This window comes from Rhamphochromis sp. 'chilingali', assembly GCF_963969265.1.
Source record: "Rhamphochromis sp. 'chilingali' genome assembly, chromosome: 12".
Classification (NCBI taxonomy): Eukaryota; Metazoa; Chordata; class Actinopteri; order Cichliformes; family Cichlidae; genus Rhamphochromis; species Rhamphochromis sp. 'chilingali'.
In genome coordinates, this window is record NC_137939.1 from 16,791,685 (window position 1) to 16,796,780 (window position 5,096).

Here is a 5,096-nt window from a genome sequence, read left to right on the forward strand (position 1 = left end):
GTCCAGGACAACACAACAACCCGAGCCACCAAGGAAATGAGATAACGACCACACTAGAACATCCAGACACGCAGACCAGGACCAACAAGCATCCACGGGAGGGGCAGAAGCATCCAGTGACCATGTGTCCTGGGGCCAAGGCCCAGCAAGCCCCAGGCCCGCCATACACACACACAGACATTGTTACGGCCATAGCAGGGCCTCTCTCTCCTGAGGGTGCCTGTGTGGGCGTGTCCCACTACCTCCTACCTGAGATGCCACCTTTCCCTCCGGCGCAGCTGACTCCCATCAGCAATTAAGGGTATTTAAGCCCAGAGCAGGGTGAGCTCTGGGCCAGAGTGCCATTTGTGTGGGTACAGCTAGTGAGCTGAGTGTTTTTGCGGTGTTTCCAGCTGGTGAGCTGTGTTTTGTGGTTGTCAGCTAGTGAGCTGCGTTTTCCTTTTGACATTTTGCATTACTGACCAACGCCTGAGTTTTGTTTGTGTTACTTTTATGGTGATAGCGGCTTGTCCGTCTCTTTTCAGAGCGTTCTCACTCCCGAGGCGTAACATGTCGACGTTTTGTCACGTCCCGCGGCGTTCCTGAGGAACGCGAAAGGAGACCTTCGGCGTTCTTATGGTACGCGGCGGGTTATGGCTGGAATCCAGTGCAATGACGCTCCCGCGGTAATAGACGTTCCAGCCCTGTATTCCAGCCCTAAACCTAACCTTATCCCTAGCCCTGACCATAACCTTATTCCTGACCTTAACCAGGACTATAATGATGTTAAATAGCGTGGTTCTAGGCGATTTGAAGAAAAAGAGCAAACATGTGTAGATTCAGTCCAGACGGTTCCAGAGGTCGTCATTTAGGAACGTGGTGGGTAGCCGAAAACGTAATATGGTGACGATTTGTCACCTAGCGTAAAATGTTACGCTTTGGGAGTGAGAACGGGTTGCTCTTTTAGTTGAATTACTTCAATAAAACTGTTTTATTTAACTGTTTCGCCTCCTTGACTCCATTTTCTGACCCGGTCACTTTTGTTACTTCCTCCTCCACGCCTAGACCCCCCAGGGGAACGTAACAGACATACACACACACACCATTCTCACCCACCCACTGGTGCCAAACAGAAGGACAAGGACACATGTGGACACATTGATAACCTCTCTCCTGTGGCGTCGGTGAGCAGATGCCGCCCTGTAGCAAATCTGGACAAAGCCAAAGCACGCCACAAACTGCCTATAGACCTGGGTCCCAGGCAGGGTGTGTGAAACAGGAGTATAGGAAGATGCCCCTCAATGTTGAAGGTGCGATGTTGAGCTGGTGTGTTGTAGAGTGTGACTGTACTGGATGAGTATGGATGAGCGTTGAGTGTTGTTAAAATTCAGTTCACCTTCACACACCCCTGTTCTCTGCAGCCTGTTGGAGCGGGGGGGTCTGGGTGCAGTTTCCCCCTCCAGGGGCAAGGGTACCTAGACCTGGGGTATAGAGTACGCTTGGGGGGTGTGATTGTGTATTGTACAGTGTCTCTTTATGTCTGTCTCCACGTTGGGTGAGTGTTGAGTAATTGCATATGAGAGCATGAGGGTGGGAATAGATGTCTGTATCTGTGTGTGCCTGTATGTCAGTGTCTATATGTCAGGTTGGGTATCAGACGCCACCGCTCTAGGGACATCTTAGGCCCTCCAAGGTATGGAGGCCTATCTCGCCCCACCACTCCCCTTGCCAGTGGCAGATGCCCTCAGACATCGGTGCGTTGGTGGTTCTTTGTGTCCGGGGATGGGCGTCCAGGTACACACCGGCTCACTCCTTGGTGGCTGCTTGTCGGGGCCTGGAGCCTGGGGCTCGCTCGGGCCACTTTGGGGGTGGGGTGCCCCCGGCCTCTCGGCCTGGGGCTCAGTCACTCTGGCACAGCTGGCTGCCGGCGGAGCTCACGGGCACGTCACTGCAACCCCCCCTGGCTTCTGCTCTGCGGCTGCTGAGTAACCCCTCATCTGGGGCTCTCCTCAGCTCTTTCTGGGATAGTGGCACGGCTGCCCCTCTGTCTTCCTTGGTCTCTTGTGTTCTGAGGGCCTCTGGATGTCTGGAGTTTTGATTTCCTCCATACCTGCTTCATGCCCAGGAGGACGGGGCTGTGGCTCCTGTAGAATGTTTAGCTTATTTTAGAGTTTAGAAATGTGTTATCATAGAATGTAGAACTACTGTAGAGACATTGATACTGCCCTTAAAGTAATAAAGGCCTCACTGTGTCGTGAAATTAGGAGTAGATTGTAGGAGACCTCCCCCACTGAGTAGAAATTCCCCAGAGGATGTTTTACGGTGTGTTCACACCGAACGCGATGGACGCGAGCAAAACGCCCCAAACGCCCCTAATTTGACGCATGCACATTCGCGTCTCAACGTCTCAAGAAAAATCTATCGCGCGTGAACCGGAAATGTGGGAGGAATGTGGGAGGGAGTTGTGCCAGACCGGTATCTTTGCAAGATGGCAGCTGTCGAGCTAGCGCTTGAAGAGAGAGTCTCCCTTCTCTATGTACTGTGGAGAGCAGAGCAGCGGCGTAAAAGACGTCCTCGCCGTACCTGGGTCCATCAGGTCCTCCAGAGGTGTGAGCAGTTTGGTGAGTTTCACCATTTGCTCCAGGAGCTGCGCCTGGATGACGGCCGATTCCAGCGCTATCACCGTCAGCCAGTTTGAGGACCTGCTTCCCCTCGTCGGTCCCAGCATCGCCCGCCTAGACACCAACTACAGACGCTCAATCCCACCTGCAGAGCGCCTGTCCGTCTGCCTGAGGTTAGTAAAACTATTTAATACGGTAGTCCTTTATTGATACCTGTGCTAATATGCTAAACCATCCATTTATACACTGCTAACATGGATGTGCTATGCTAACAGTGAATGCTGTCGGTGTTTACTGATAGCAAACTGTGGTACAGAGACGACTCTTTATAATATTTCTAGTGATACTCAGAAGCTCTCATCAAGTTCCGATTTAATTCGATTTATGCTGTTATCAGTGTTTGAATGACAGCATGGCTGTGGTGTCCTATCAATGTATGCGCTCGGTGTTTGCTGATATCAAACTGTAGCATTAGGACCACTGAGTTAACCTTTGTAGTAATACTCACTCCTTTTTATTTAGAACTGGTTTAATTCTGGGATAGTTGAATATTTGTATATAATCCCTGCAGCTGTCAGACTCTATAGCAGGGGTCACCAGCCTTTATTAAAACAGTTAGATAAAACTGTGAACAGTTTGGTTCATCTTTAGCTACATGGTTCTATCTTGATAAGCTATGTCTTACCACAGATTAATTTTTCAAAAATATTAATGATTTAAGCAAGGAAAGGGCTACATGTCAACATACAACTCTTTATTTCTATTAATGTCTTACTTCATTCCTACCTGATTGACATGTTTAGGAATTATGAGTGATTGGCACACTCAAGTTGTGAAAGTTGCTACCAATCAAATTATGATATGTTAAAGTTAAAACAAAACACAACTGTTTTAGATATGATCTAATATACATTTTGTAATTACCCTTATAATTACAAAATGTTCTATGTAAGATTCATGTTTTGTAATTTAAATCTGACATCACAAAAGTATTTTGGAATTTGACTAATGTATTTTGTAACTGCAGTACACATAATACTGATTTTGAACAATTTTGTCCAGGTTCCTTGTCACCGGGGACTCCTTCACGACCAAGCATTCAGTTACGGAGTCGGTGTGTCCACGGTGAGCCAGATCACCCCCCAGGCAGCGACGGCCATCTGGGACTGTCTAGTGGACGACTTCATGGCTGTGCCTTAACCTGGAGACTGGCGGTCCATCACAGAGGGATTCCAGGAGCGCTGGAACTTTCCTCTGTGCTGTGCAGCTGGATGGGAAGCACGTCCAGACAAAGGCACCCCATATATCATATAGGAGACACACACATTGATATACACTAAATATTTATTTCATTTCTTTTATGTGGTGCCCAAATTGATGCACCTGCTTGATTTTGTTTAAACAATTATTGCACACTTTCTGTAAATCCAGTAAACTTCTTTTCACTTCTCAAATATCACTGTGTGTCTGTCCTGTATGATATTTAACTGACATTTTTTATTGTAACAACCAAGGATTTATACAGGAAAATAATGTCTATTAACAAGGTTGCCCAAACTTTTGCATCCCACTGTATTAGTATATTTTGTCATTAGTATAATATGAAATAAATTCTACATGTGTCAAGTCGTGTGCCAACATTTGCTGTGTAGTAGAACTGAGACATTTGTCATTATAAAAATTTATTTGAAATAATATTAAAAGTCTCAAACAGAAAAACATTAAACATAAATATATAAAATATAAGAATTTACAGAGAGACAGGAATAAAAAGGACCAGCTGCTCTCCAGAGCAGGAACATGGCTGAGGAGGAAATGCTCCATTGGAGACTGGTGTGGCCTCTTCAGGGACACCAGGATGGCCAGCTCCACCGCCGATGGACCGTCCTGGGACCTGTCCCTCATCTGCCTCGGAGCCGTCCTCCCCTGTGGGCCTGTAAAACAGCACAAAACACAAAGAAATGAGAAGATTGCTACTAGATTTTAATTTCAACATTGAAAAAAAAACAAAAAAAAACAATAACAGGATATAATCAGATTGGTTGTAGATATTTAGTAAAGGTGATCACAAGGCAATCCCACCGACTAAAAAGGTATCAGTGCTTGCTGTACATAACTGTGGGTGCAGCAGCAGGAGCTCAGGGACTGGGGATGCTCTGCTGCAGAATCAGTTGGTTCTATCAATACAGTATTAAATGTTAACAGGTTGAATATAATAATCGTAGAGTAGACAGTGGTCCCTCATTTATTGCAGCAGGGGTTCTCAGAATAACTAGCCCCTCGCCACACACTTTATACACTTTTTGCCCCACACACATGAACATTGGTCACAGTTCTCACAATTGATTCTCAAAGTGCAAACCTTTGTAGATTGCAAAACGTAAAAGTATTATTATGCCGCGGTTTGTCTTCATCTGCCCGCCACTTTCGTGCGCCTTTTTCCCTCGCGGTGCAGGTGTGTATTTCCGAATGAGGGTCGTAGTTATGGGTGTTTTT

The 5,096-nt window shown here is 46.7% G+C and overlaps 1 long non-coding RNA gene across 1 annotated transcript in view; it reads right to left on the reverse strand.

The window, feature by feature from the left end:
• Positions 1–4,181: 4,181 nt before the first annotated feature.
• Positions 4,182–5,096, reverse strand: part of LOC308407300 — a 1,705-nt gene continuing 790 nt past the window's right edge. Inside the window, exon 2 of the long non-coding RNA XR_013973660.1 lies at positions 4,182–4,534. This is a non-coding gene — a long non-coding RNA (uncharacterized lncRNA). The remainder of the gene's footprint in view (positions 4,535–5,096) is intronic.